Source organism: Cynara cardunculus (genome assembly GCF_001531365.2).
Source record: "Cynara cardunculus var. scolymus isolate 2C chromosome LG 10, CcrdV1, whole genome shotgun sequence".
NCBI classification, from domain to species: Eukaryota; Viridiplantae; Streptophyta; class Magnoliopsida; order Asterales; family Asteraceae; genus Cynara; species Cynara cardunculus.
The window spans coordinates 14,986,997-15,003,124 of record NC_037537.1 but is presented as its reverse complement, the minus strand read 5'-3'; positions in this window follow the sequence as shown (position 1 = coordinate 15,003,124).

Below are 16,128 nucleotides of genomic sequence, written 5' to 3'. Positions count from 1 at the left end.
TATTTTTAATTGAGGTTCTTTTAACAATCTACTTTTTTATATTTTTTTTTTTGTTATATTACATTCAACTCATTAAATTAAGAACCGAAATAGAAGTCCATAAATATGGTTTTAATAATTGTAGGTCCCACGTATTTTTCCAATATCAATAACTAGTTATAAAATCAATAAAATATATAAAAAAAGTAACAAAATATCATTTCACACCAAATTCAAGGTAAAAACTAGGTTCTTGTACAAGAACTCAAAGAATATGAGTTACTTCTAAAAACTATTTCTAATAGTGGTTCTTTTAAGAATCTAAATTTTTTGCATTAGAAATGCTCTAGAAATTGCTTCCGCAAGAATGTTTGTTTTTTTGTAAACACAAGGATATTCGTTTGACCATAATGTGTTCATTACTGGGTTATCACATGTGCATGATGTTTTTTGATCATTATGCATAGTTACTAGAGGTGTTCAAAAATCCGACCAACCGAACCTAACTCGAAGCAACTAGATGTCTAGTCAAATTGTAAAATCTTCAAACCGTTTGAATTGGGTTACTGTAACACCCAAATCATATTTTCATATAACAACATATTTCATTTGACATGAAATACGAATTTACATGTTGGTCCCAAATACAAAATGTTACACTCAAAAGTAGCTACAACATTTTTTCACATACATCAAGTACAAGACTTGTAAACATAACAAGTTTTCAAGTACAAATAACAGCTTCCAAAAATCCACATAAAACAATCATAATTCATCACATTTTTCCTTTCCTCTTATCATCTAATTGTGTCTGATCTGTAATACACATTTTAGAACAACAAAATGAAGCTTAGACCATAAGGTCTATTGCAAAATCCCTATTGATTGTTATTATAAAGTGAAAATCACTAAAAAACTTTTGTAAAGCCCATATTTGTATTAATAACAAATATAAAGTGTTTTTTTATCAAAACAAGCCTCTTTTTATCGCATCAATTAGATGAGACAATCTTTTTTCATTGTATCAAACTCATTGAGTATCAAACTTATCGTATTAAACATAAAGATACTAACTTGTCGCATCTCATTGATGCGATCACATTCTTATTGCATCTTATCAATCTTGTCGCATCATATAGATGCAATGTTTCATTTCCTCGCATCACAATGATGCGATTACCCCACCTTGTCTCATCATACTGATACAATAATCTCACTTTATCGCATCACACTAATGCGATAACCCCATTCTTCGCATCACAAGGATGCGATAACTTTCATTCCTTGCATCACAAAGATGCGATAACACCATTTTATCGCATCATATAGAAACGATAAATCAAACTCATTGCATCATGAAGAAGGTAATGAAAATATCTCATTTACCGCAACAAATTATCAGACCAAAATCACATAATAAAGTTCTTCCTTTTTATGCTTTTGTTTTGTTCGAACACAGTGACCGAAAATGACGACTAACCAACTTTTCTTCTTCTTATCACATCAAAACCCAAGAAGGTAATGAAAATATCTCACATCTATCCATTTTTATATAAGAGGCAATGGAGATTAAAATATTTTAAGCATAATTTCAAAACAACCCCTCAACTTTCTACCACTATTTAAAATCAACCTAAACTTTTATGACCAATAACCCGGTTATAACAGTTACAGTCATTTAAACCCAACCCAACCGAACCCGTGAACTCAATATCATTTTATTCTTGGATTTAACATGATTGTTAAGTCCCTATTAATATGTATATTAGACAATTACACCATCATATACTCTCTTCATATACATATATTTTCAATCCCTTCTCTATCTCTATATAACTCATTTGTATATATGTTTAGGAAATGTAAACATATATATGTAAATTGAGAAAAATAGTTGAATATGATAAACTAAAAGTTTAAGAAGTATGGATAAGTTGTACCAAATTAATGATTGATGATAAAGAAAGAATTCTAAGTAAAGAAAACAACATATTCAAGGTTGGGATAATATTTTGATGTATTGAAGTATCAATCATATATACCAACCCCACTAACATGACCAAGCCATACGGTTTGGGTTGGGCTGGGTTGGGTTGCATTGTAGTTTCGGTTGGGTTGAGTTGGGATTTTTAAAACCACAAACATTGAGTTAGGTTGATCAAATATTTTTAACCCGATCAACCCAATCCATAAGCACCCCTAATAGTTACCTCGAGATTGTTCCAGGTGCAGTTCAAGATATGATCACCGTTTCAGATTAACATATTGGGGTTTCAGTTATCCATGTATCGGTATCAGGGCCAATTTAGTCTTGCAAGCAAGATGACTTTGGATATTGGGTGAGTTTCATGTGTCATATTTTAATATGGATTGAGTGCAATGTTTCATTTTAAAGTCGTGTTCATGATCTCTTAAATGTTATTGTGATTGATTTGAAGCATGTAAGTGTATGTTTTTTTTTATTTATGATTTAGACTATATTTAAGAAACATAAGTTAGTTTATTAAAATTTCTCATTTGGTTACCATGAGTTATCTTATAATTTGTTTTATTTTTTGAGAAGTTAATTCAAGCAACATTTTGAATAAGCTTTAGTGGCTTTTTTTTCCCACTTATTTCAATTTTGCACCTTATATTTTATAATTAATTCTTTGATGCGTACTTCTAAATCAGTTTCTATTGTCATTTAACATATCAATTAGTTTTTATTAAACATTATTAGTTTATCAGTCAACAGTTAGTTTCTTAGTTACTTTATCAAATATAGATTTAGGGTCTATTCTTTAGCAACTTAATGAGTTTAATAAGGTTCACCATTTATTCGTTTAGCTATACATAACTGTTTGATAGTAGCTTAATAATATAGAAAGTGTTTTATGCAGTAAACTTTAGCGAAAGAGTTTTATGCAAAAGATAAAAAAATTCCAAACCTGTCATTCCTAATTAAAGACACGTTCCTTTTATTTATTAAAAATATTTTTCAATTTATACACAAATCTATTCATACAAAACTTAATAAAAAACCAACCAAACAACTCCATAATAAAATTAAGATATAAAAATACAAATAGGATGTAAATTGAAATTACTATTCATACCCTTTATTTTGTATTCTGTTTTGTTCACATATTATTCATACAAAAGCATATATAAATAGAATTGAACTTAATCTCTATTCAGGCTATTTCAAAATTGTTGGTTGATAAAAAAAGTCATAATTGTTCTTTTGACCACAGTGCCTATTTCTACATAAATCAGTCCCTCTTGGAAATTTCCATATTCTTTTCCTCTTTTATTTATATAATTTCTAAATTATAATATTATTTTTGCTATTTATTACCTCTCTCTCATTCTGGTGCTGGTAAGATAACACCGTAGATGAATTAGGAGCTGCATGAGCATTGAATTTGGAACACACGTTAAACGAAATCTTACCGAGGACCCTAAAAAACATCGGTACGTACAACATCCCGATATAAAGTTTTCTTTCGATGATTGGTTCATTTGTACTCATAACTCAAGTTGAGTAATTCTCAAATATCTTACAGATTTTTTACTTGTTCGTTTCAAAATAAATAAATCAAAATACGTTACATGAAATAGGAATAAAAAAAGGTCATGGTTCATGCAATTTACCCTAATTTAAATATATATGAAAGTACCAAGTCCATTTTGTCAAAACTTATGATTCAAATATACTTGATTATAAAAAAAGACCAAGAAAACTAGATTCTAGAAGTTGCAACTTTTCTTCTAGACAACAAAAAGTGGTCATTAACAAAATAACACTGAAAGATGGCAATTTAAATCATTGGCAAAAACGCAAATAGGAAAAACAGACAAACTGAAACAACTAACTTGAAATGAAAAGAAATCGTGATAATTATAAATCTAATCATACATCCATAAATGAAAAGAAAGACTTATTTAGACATCTAAATACACCATCCAACGAACAGGATAGAAGAAAATGACGAAAACAGATATTGTATTTAAAAACTACAATATCATAAATTGTTATTTAAGTTTGAATCTAGACTGTTAATAATGATGAAATACAAAAAATAAATCATTAAAATTAAATGTAAACTGTATTCATGAACACTAGAATAGTACTCGCGCAATGCAACGATATATATCTTGATTTTTAATGTTTTGCTTTATATTTTGGGTCTATCGATGTTATAATACGATTTTATGTGTTTTTGAGAAAAAGAAAATGTTTTTATTTTTAAAATAAAATATAAATTATAAAAATATTATAAATTTAAAAAAGAAATCGTATAGATATCAAAAATAAATCAATATGAATATTACAAAAAATCATAATATTAAATAATGAATAAATCTCCTCGACTTTCACATATGATTATTTTGTATGTGATACATTATAAAAGCGTAATATCAACCATAACTGATTGGTTTAAGTTCGGCTTCAAAGATCAAAAATACTAGGAGGTCTCAAGTTTAAATCTAAGGAGGAATAAAAATCTCCTTGTGGCCACGGAGGTTCAAATGCGGTTACTCCGGGATAATCTTCTTGCGGCCACGGAGGTTCAAATACGGTGACTCCGGGCTATCTGCAAAGCAGGTGGTCGTCCTTGGATTATTCAGCTCGCATAGCGGGTTGGATATCCAGGTTAATAAAAAAATGTAATCTCTGTATAGATATATTAAGAATTTAGTTTTTAATTAAAAAATTAAATATTAAGTCAATATTACCCTTTTGATTAAAATTAAAAAAAAAACAAAATCTCCGTCGTTACTTTATCAAAATCCCTAAACTATTGCGTATCAAGGGTTTTGAATAGCTATTTTTCAAAAGAATATCAATTAATTGATAAGTCAATGAAAATGATATTCATATAGAAATCAGTCAAATAAACTTGTTCACAACATTATAAAGAAATCTCAAATGAAATACATCAACAATCTAAAGTTTGACTATTGTTGGGAATAAACACGAGTTACCCACTAAATTAAATGGAATGGAGATGGCAAAAATCGCTTCAAATCTTCTCTCTTGCTCCCGAAAATCGTCCCTAGGTCTGCTCTCTCTCAAACGACGGTTTCCAAGTCGATTGATACCACAAAAATGGAAAACCGACTCAAGAATCGAAAATTGGCGAAATTGGTCCATCTAGGAAAATATGTGACCCTTGCATGCGACCCTGTCACGCATGCCCGTTCCTGACATTTTATAGGCCCCATACGAGATTCGTAAAAGGGCCCTCGATAAGTATGAAAAAAAATCTTTAATATGTCGCTTTTATGATAAAAAAAAAATAACATTAAATTCAAGATATACTAATAGTCGTTTTTCTGAGTACTCTTAAAAATCAATCACATTTTTAAATTAATACAATCCATCATATCACTTTTACCTATCATGGTCAATTTATTTTACTGTAAAAAAATCTTATGATATACCTTTAATATATAGATTGACATCATTTTGGGTCACAATGTGGACTATATATTCAAACACTCGATGTAAACCAACATAAATCAGTTGGGTTTTCGTCTCATCTGGGTTAATGTCTTTCATCATCATTTTATACTTTTTGTGTTAAAACAATTTTTTTGGAACCATCAATCCACTACTAAAAAAAAGGGTATAACCGACGGATTTTTCTGGCGGAATTTCCGTCGGAAATATTACCGACGGATTTCCAACGGATACCAAAAAAGTCAAAAAAAGTCAACTTTTATCCATATCCGTCAGAGATCCCCCACAAATCCCCCACTGAATTTTTTGGAAAAAAAATTAAATTTATGTAAAACGGGTTTNAATACTTCATGCATAAAAAATGGTTTTTAAGAGTTTTGTCAAATGTTTTACAATATAGTATAGATAATTAATTTATATTTTATTGTAACAACTTCAACCATAATCTTTGAACTTAGTTTTAATTGCAATGATATAATTAACATAAAGAAATTAAGTGAATTGTAGTTGGGGGATGGTTTGAACTTAAAGTGTGAAACAAGTATGATTCCTCCTTTCAAAATTGGTTCTATTCCTACATAACAACCCATCATTGCATAATGCATAGTAGTGCTCAACTTCCAACTTCCAACTTCTATTCAAATTTCCTACTTAATTTGACTCTAAAAAGAAGTCATCTATCATTTCTCACATGTTAATTTGATCCCATTCACATCTCTCTCTCAATAAGAAAACGACTAAGTCAATTGTGATTTTACGTATGAATTACGGAACATGGTCAATGCAAGGAATGAGCGGGTCATTGCGGCCAAACTTGCATAAATCATATATGCTTTAGTTGTTTTCGTATATTTTAATTTGGTTATTGTTTTCGTATAAACCTGACTCTACTTATATATTTTTAGAGTTGGGTTCATACAAGAACAAACCTTATATGTGCAAAACCTTATATCTTTATCCACGTCTTATAATAAATGTGTTTATTCATAGTATCATATAATATTTTTATTTTGTAAACCACATTAATATTATTAGAAAACAGACTATTTCTGGCGAGTTTTTCGGCGGATTTATACCGGCGGATCACCATGTCTGTTGACTTCCGCCGGTAAAACTATTCTGATAATATTTTCGGCGGATTTCCGGCGAAGTTCGTAATTAATTATTTTAGACTTGTATTTAAATCTAATTACAATAATATACCGGCGGATATTTAATTAATTTTTTAAAATTAAGATCTGCCGGAAAGTAATTAAAAATTAAAATTTATTTTCAAAATTTTCTGGCGGATTTCTGGCGGAATCCGAAGGCTGCCGGTAATCTGCCGATATTAGCTATTCAAGATTTTTTTTAAATTAATGATTTCCGGCGGATTTTTAGCGGCCTTTTCCAGCGGCTTTTCATTTTTTCCCAATTTTCAAACTTTTCTTTTCTTAATGGATCATATTGGGCTTTAAATGATCGTATTGGGCTTTAGTAGATGTTAGTTGGGCTTTAAATGATCGTATTGGACTTTAACGGTTCTATTGGCTTTAACGCATCGTATTGGGATTTAGTGGATGTTAGTTTTGGTTTAATGGACCGTATTGGGTTTGCCATTTATTGGGCAAACGTTATGATTGTTTTGGGTACAATCTTCGTATGTATCACTATTGTTTTGTCTGGAAACGTCTTATTTACAGCCGTCATGCTATCAAAATTGACTTGCAATCTTTTTTAAACTATATATAGGATGACTATTCAACGGGTCTCACCTAGAGATACGACGTTAATCCTCCACCTATCCCTTAGTTGATAAAGAGTTGTGGGAGCATGCGGTTGGGGGAAGCTAGAAAGGCCATCTATTTGGGTTTGGGTACAACCAAGATCCCAATTGGGTCTTGACTGGGAACTACACACAAGCTGGTCCATCGTCTTCAGAGAGTCGGGTATGTGTCTCTTTTCCTTTGATAATGTTTATCGATTTAGTTTATAATTCATATTAAATATTATAACATTTTATTTATTTTATAGCAAATTGAAGCCTTAATGACCCAAGTTCTGGATTTACAAGAAGAAAATCAGCGCCGACGGATGGTGGAGGAGCGACAGCAAAAACAAATTCAAAATATGACTGCTTTGGTTAGCCAACTTAGTCAATCACAATATTTCCCCTCGCCACCGAATTGAATATCGTTTGTTTATTTGGAACAATTTAGTTTGTTTGTAACAATTGTGTGATATTTTAAATTCAATATCGTTTGTTTGTAACAATTGTGTGATATTTTAAATTGAATATCGTTTGTTTGTAACAATTGTTTAGTTTAATGTATGATATTTAGTTGCATTTTATCTTTTTAGTTTTTTCAATATTTTACAGATTTACAGGTTTTAAATATTTATTGTAACAATATTCTAAAACTAATTAATATTTTATTTAAAGTTATAGCGGATTTCCGACGGATTTATCCGCCGGTAATATTTAAAAAATAAATAAATGTTTTAATATTTATGGCAGATTTCCGGCGGATATATCCGTCGATAATATTTAAAAAATAAAATAAATGTTTTAAAAAAATTAATTTTATTAAATTCGTTTTTCAGGCAAAAATTATTACCGACGGATTTCCGATGGAAATATCCGCCGATAAATTAATTCAATTTAAAAAAAACCCTTAAATTTTATCTTAATTTAATCAAGATTTCTTAACCGGCAAAAAGTTTCCGGCGGCCGGAATCCGCCGGTAAAATAAATATCCGCCGGTACACTCGTCGGTAAATTAATCACCAGCGTCAACATTTCCGGTGACAATATCCGTCGGTAATAAGGATTTTCGGCGGATATTGCCGCCGAAATGTTGCCCTGTTTGGTAGTGTAATTTATCAACAATTTCACATGTAATTTATACATAATAAAAACCTTATATGTGTAAAGTGTTCAAATATATACCAAAAGTCTGCCTTGATTCATGAAAGCTAACATATTACAAGATTGGAAGATTAAATGGAATAATTAATCAAAACATGCAAAACAATTATAACAAAAGCGTGGAAACATACTTATTTTTATTGATCCTTCTCCGAGACAAACTTTCAAACACCTTGCATTCATGAGTTACATTGCTACATTATCTTGAAAGATGGTGCCTAGTTGTTTCAATAAAGAAACAAATCCAGCAAAACAAAAGCATTTTCAGTCTCGGATAAATCCTAAGTAGCTCTCGGCATGCCAAGACTAAAGTGGTAATTGGTCCAAAACAATTCTATTTTCCAAACTCCCATATCTATATCTTATTCACTTCTCCAACTTTTGGAACCACCACACAAACTGCATAGAAGGGGAAAAGGTCGAAGGCAATAGAACCAACATGTATATCTAGGGCTTAAACCTATTAGTGTCACAGTCAACAACATTTAAATCATTGTTCATCCAATTAAAAAATGTTTCCATGTGTATTTGTTTGTTTTTGTAACAAACTGAGTCAATAAAATTCAACATATATGATAAAAGGATATAAAGAATGTGGTGATTTGGGGCCGCTTGGTTTAGGGAAGAAGATGGGTGGGGTTCCACGTGGGAAAGGGAGGGAAAGGGGAACGAAAGATTACACCGGAAAAAATGGTTTCACCAGAAAAATGGTGGCTTCCTAAAGGGAATGATGTTTTCACCAGAAAAAATAGTGGCCCTATCGCCAGCCTCTATTTTCGGCTGTCACTCCTGCACCTCCTCAACCCATCACCACCGTAATCGTCCTTGTAGCAGATCTCACCATAAAACTCCACCTAATCATCCCTACAGCAAACCTTCCGTTTCCATTGTATATGGTTTCATCCCTTTAGAGCTATGGTGGTTTTCCCTGTGTTATATATATATATATATATATATATATATATATATAGGTGGAGGTTCAAATGAGAACACCTTCATTTTACGAGAACGCAAAAACACCCTTATCACATGTGATAATACGTGTGAGGGGATCATGTGATGTGCAGACGACGTGTTCTACGACTTAGGCCGTGCCAAATGTTGTCTGTGTCTATGATTTAGCATCAAATGTGATGGTCTTGATGGATTATAGTATCATATCAACAACAACCTTATCACATGTGATAATACTTATGAGGGGGCTTAGTGGTGTAAGGGTGACTTCTCCCGCAACCAAGATTGCATTGAAAATCGTCCACGTCTCTGATTTAGTATCACATATGTATCATGTGCGATGGAATAATAGTATCACATGTGATTGTCTATAGTAAAAGGGTGCTCTTACGTTCTTGTAAAATGAAGGTGTTCTCGTTTGGACCTTTCTCTCTCTCTCTCTCTCTCTCTCTATATATATATATATATATATATATATATATATATATATATAGGCCTAATCAAATGAAAACTAATTAGTTTGTGGTAACCGTGAGATCTAATCTTAACCACAAATCAATAGATAAATTAGGAAATTTATAATTTTGGTAATTTTGAATTAAAATTTTAATGCAAGGACATTTTAGGTATTTTTTTCTCCTCTTTCCTCTCTTCTCTCTCCGTCCCCCGTCCTCCGGCGTCCTACCACCGTCCTCCGGTGATACCACAGTGGTATCACAATGCATCTTATTTGTGTTTGGATATCACAATGAAGTTGTTTGTGTGGTCGATGAGAGATGTAACACAATGGTATCACAATGCATCTTATATGTGTTTGGTATCACAATGAAGCTGTACCTATTGGCATAAAATGGGTGTACAAAACCAAGCTGAATGAAGAAGGGAATATAGACAAATATAAGGCAAGACTTGTGGTTAAAGGCTATGCACAACAAAAGGGAGTGGACTTTGAAGAAGTGTTTGCACTAGTGGCTAGGTGGGACACTATTCGAACCATTCTAGCTATCTCTGCTCAAAGAAATTGGAAGGTGTTTCAATTTGATGTTAAAAGTGCTTTCTTAAATGGTGAGCTCAAGGAGACTGTGTATGTTGAATAGCCTCTTGGATTTGTCAAACAAGGAGAAGAAGCAAAGGTGTACAAATTAAAGAGAGCTCTATATGGGCTGAAACAGGTTCCTAGAGCCTGGTTCAATCGTATAGAGAAGTATTTCAAGAAGGAAGGGTTCAAACAAAGTCATTTTGATCATACTTTGTTTATCAAAAGGGTGTGGAATAATACTCTTGTGGTAAGTTTCTATGTTGATGATCTAATATATGCAGGAACAAATACTATGATCTGTGAAGGTTTTAAAAGATCCATGAAAAAGGAATTTGAAATGACAGACCTTGGCATGATGAAATACTTTCTGGGTGTTGAGGTAAAGCAATCTGAGGATGGAATTCATATTTGCCAAAAGAAGTATTCTAGGGAAATTATCGAAAGGTTTCGAATGCAAGAGAGTCATCCGGTAGATAATCCAATTGTGCCTGGTGCTGTACTTACTAAGGAAGGAGGAGGGGAGGAAATTGACCCAACACAATACAAGAAGTTGATAGGAAGTCTTATGTATGTTACTGTCACAAGACCAGACTTAACCTATGTAGTGTGCTTGCTAGCAAGATTCATGTCAAAACCAAGGTTGGAACATCTGAATGCAGCAAAAAGGGTGTTAAGATACTTGAAGGGAACAACTACTTATGGATTATTCTATGGAAGAGAGTCAAATGAAAAACTGAAAGTCTTTACTGATAGTGATTATGCAAGGGATGTGGAAGATAGAAAGTGTACGTCTGGCTACATATGTTTGTACAGTGGGGCTGTTGTAAGTTGGAGTTCAAGGAAACAAGAAATTGTCACACTCTCATCCACCGAGGCAGAGTATGTAGCRGCAACTAATTGTGCATGTCATTGCAAATGGCTCAAAGGATTAYTTGAAGAGTTGGGTGAAAAACAAGAAGGTGCAATTGAAGTTATGTGCGATAACACATCAACTATAAAGTTATCAGAAAATCTGGTTATGCACAGGAGAACAAAACACATTGATGTAAGGTTCCATTACTTAAGGGAATTGGTTAATCAAGAGGAATTGAAGTTGGTATTCTGCAACACTAAGGATCAGTTAGCTGACATAATAACGAAGCCGATCAAACTAGAAGACTTCAGCAGGTTGCGAGCATCACTGGGTTTGAAGGAAATAAACTGAACTAGCTCTAGTTCAGTTTAGGGGAGGATATTGAAGTTTTTGGTTACAACGGTCATATGACCAAGTCTGTTTTAGATTTTGAATAAGTATTTGGATTAGTCCTAGTTGTTCCTATTTCTTAGCTGTTAGTTTGCTGTTCTGTTTCCTGTGTAAGCCTATAAAAGGCAGCTTGATTTGTTGAATAAAGTATCACATTTTAGAGTCAATTGTGTGTGTCTTATCACCTGGTTTTAACATTATACTCTTGAATTTAGGCCGTAAATTGAGCTAGAAGATGCCCAGACGATTGCGGTTGTTCAATCGTTAATTTCATGACTTCTAGAAGGCTAACGAATTCTTTGATGTTGGATTTGATCGACGAGCAGAGATTGATGAGAGCATAGATGGACGAGAGCACAGATTAATCACCTTTTTCTCGATCGATCCTTGGAACTAGAGTCTAGAAGCATCGATGATTAGAGGATAGATGGGCCGATGAAGCCCCAACTCTCTAGATTCAAAAAACCCAATATGTCTTTCCAGATTCAGTTTTAATCCATAAATAAATCATAAAACTTTAAATTATTTCAAAATTACCATTGCCTTTAATGTCCATAGATTAACATTAATTAACGGCTTAGATCGGTTTCCACGATACTTAACCTTTTTACGCTTACATTTGATTACCGTCCTCTCTCTCTCTCTCTCTCTCTCTCTCTCTATATATATATATATATATATATATATATATATTATAAATGAGGGTGATTTTCATTTGATCGCTCCTCTCTCTCTCTCTCTATATATATATATATATATTGGAAATAATAGTTGTAAATATTTTGGAAACTAAGGAACTAGTTTTATAGTATATATTCATTGATAAATATGCAATGTATTTGTCAATTAGATATATTTATCAATCAATATAAATTATATATCTATTAATAATATGTTATTATGTATATACATCAATAAACAGGATTAAAAAATATTTACGTTTTAATAATGAAATGTATCAAATATTTTACCAACTAAAAATTCATAATCAACGAACTTTGGTTCTTGTGGGTTGGTCGGCCTAAAGGAAAGCCCATATTTCATACGCTATTCGGCCCCAATCCAAACCATATAATTATTTAAGTGTACGATACGAATACGAGTGACTTGTTAACCTTTTAATAATGAAATGTATCAAATATTTTACCAACTACAAATTCATGTCATAATTAGATTTAATCTAAAATGATGATGTGGCATTATAATCATGACATGATATAAAATATAATCAAATACAAGATAAAATTCTTATTTTAAATATAAAATCTAAAATATAATTAAGACAATCACAGATTTTTGACGCTAAAAAGTGAGTGAGAGAGAGATCTCGTTGTCCTGGTATGATTGTCGTGGGTTGTCGTCGGCCCGACGAACTTTGGGAGGGAAATGTAAAGCTGGCGTAGACGGGGCGAGCACTCTTTTTTCTTTGTAAAATTTCGTCCTACCAAACAAGACTGACTTCTTACCAACCGTGAAGGGTTGTGAGGTTGGACCAGGTATGAAGAATGAATCTATATTTGTGCACGGAAGAGCCGGCAGCCGCTCAACTGTTCGGAAAGAGGCCCTGGCGAACCGTCATAATTAGTGAACAAGTTTAAATTGAGTTCTAACAGAATATTTAGTTATTATCTTTATAAAAATTATATTATTAAACAAAAAATAAATTACTTCGTTATGAAACCTAAATTAAATTATAAGAAAAAAATTGAATTAAAGAAATAAAAAAAATGAGAAATNTCGTTATGAAACCTAAATTAAATTATAAGAAAAAAATTGAATTAAAGAAATAAAAAAAATGAGAAATATATATATATATATATATATATATATATATAATTTTTATGATATATTCAAATTTATATATTATTAAGAAAAACATTATTGCTTGCTCAAAAGCACATAAATTCGTATTATAACATTGACAGAGGCAAAAAAAAAAATGAAACATTAAAAATCGAGACATATTTCGTTGCATTGCGTGAGTACTCTTTTAATTTTTTAAAAAACATTTAAAGAAAACACTAATTAAATCCTATAAAAACCTTAAACAAAAACAATACGCCTACATCTTCTCATCTACAATATCGCATGGGTTTATGCCAAACCCATGTTCTTCATCTCCTTCTATATATGATCAGTTTGTCTTTTTTATATTTGTAAATCGTCCAAACAAAATCAAAGAAGCCAAACTGATTCTAGATCACTTGTCGAATTTGTTTATATCACAAAAGAATTGTGTGAATATGGGTTTTTACTAATCAAATAAAAAGCGTAGAACTCGAAGGAAACTTCAATGGATGGTTTAATTCAACAAACTCCAAGATTCAATGACGATAAAAACCTTCAACAGACTGATTCAATGGACTCGAAGAAGCCATCAAAGGTAGGTTTTGATTCGAATGCAACATGTTTGTGGATTTCAAAACAACCCATCAAAAGGATATATGGAGAGAGATATCTAGGGTTTTGATTTGATATCTGAAACCCAGATTTAAAATTGGTTTTGTATGAATGCTTAAGTTTTTTTTAATTTCTTGTATATCATAAAGTTCATGATCTATAAAAGAAATTTGGGTTCAATTCTATTTTTGTTTCTTTTTCTAGTTCATCTACCTCCAAGTTTTATTCGGTTGTTCATTATCATATGCGGATTGATTAAAAAACCTTAATAATTATTTTGATGGCATGGAAATTAGTTAATAATGTGGATATTTTTTTTGCCATGTTATTTGAAGTTAACCAGTTACCTGCTGAACACACAGGTAAACTAAACCCTTAAATAAATGAAAACTTTGCTCCAATCCTTTAAATGGTAATTTTAAAAGTTCGTTCCCCAAAATAGAAATCAGATGAAAGTAAGACGATAATATTATATAAGTCTAGAAATCATCCTTATGGTTTGTATTTTTTTAGAAATTTGTTCTCAGTTGCTTGCTCTTTTAGTGGCGGATTTAGAAATTCTTTGAGTGGATGCACCTGTAAGTTGGATCAATGGTCCACGAAGTAGCGGTCTGAGCAGGGGAAAAGTCAACATAACATGGTTTGACCTGGGAAAGTCAATTGTCGATTTAAGGAATACTATATATTAATTTTTATAGAACCGACATTAACCTTTGAAATAAATATATGCTTCCTTGAAAATGTTATAAAAAACGATGACTTTTAAAATGAATTCGCAATAAAAAAGGAAAATAAATCAGAAAGAAAAGTAATAAAACGAAAACGGGAGAAATATAAACAAGAAGCCTCCCCTAGTATAGAGGTTAGTTACATTTATAAGTGTATTTGGGTTGTGAGTTTGATCTTTGTAGTTATATCTTTATTGTTAATGTTTTTAGTAATAACGTTTATAGGGCTTATGAGCGCTAAGAGGCGATATTTAAAAGATCAAAATGACATATTGAGCAAGATGTAAGATTCAAACCTACAATCTTTTTGTATCACTGATTTAATCTAAACATCTAAACCAACTTACCATGCTTGATATCTGTTATGAGCTTGGCTTCAAATATTTGAGAGCGTTCTTCAAAATCAGATGATGAAACTTTTTTCTCTTACAATATACCAGGGAGTGGGTACACGGGAGCCCAGTCGACTCTTAATAGGTCCTCCCCTGCACTACATTAAAAATTGTGCGTTAATGAAATGGTCTTTTTATCCATTTTCTCAATATTAGTTTAAAAAGAGTAAATCGGATTTGGCCCATGTGATTTTACGTTTGTCTTGGGTTTCGTTCTCAAAGTTTTTTTTTATATTCCAAAATAGCCTCCAGAGTTTGTTTTTTCATAATATCTTGGTACCTTCTACTAACAATATTTATAAAGCCCTGTCAAATTAGGGTCGTTTTGGTCATTGGCCGTTACCCCATCTTTGACCACCATAGGTACCAAAAAATCAAACTCGAATATCAAAACCAAATCCAAATAAGAACCTCAAATCAAAATCAAAATCGAACCAAAGTCTTAACCTTAATCATCAAAATTCAAAATCCAAAACCCAAAACCATGTTAAACAACATCACCAAATCGAGATGATCAAATATGTAATCTCTCATCTAGTTCCAGTCATATTGCGTGGTCAATCTTCGTTTTAATATTAGCTTTCATCTATGTCAAGATCTGGGTTTCTAGATTTTCATTTAGTTCATCAAACACATTGTCTTCACATAAAGAGGGAAAGAGGTGTTAGACAATTAAGGTAAGGGCAGGGAGGGCCAATGGTGCTGCGTAGGTGTTGGTGGGATCGGTGATATGTTGAGGTGGTGGTGATGAGTTGTTGAATGAGATGGGATCAGAGAAGCGAGAAGGAGTGGGATTTTTTCTGGGGATTGGGTGGTGGACTCTTGTGACCTGTGAGTGTTTGAGAAAGTGGACGGCTGTTTGAGACCTGTGTGTGTTTGAGAAAGCGGACGGCTGTTTGAGACTTGTGTGTTTGAGAAAGCGGACGGCTGTTTGGGACCTGTGTGTTTGAGAAAGCGGACGGTTGTTTGAGAGCCGGTAGCATTAGTTATAAAAAAACAAAATAATAAATTATGTTTTTTTTTGCTTGAAATTTTA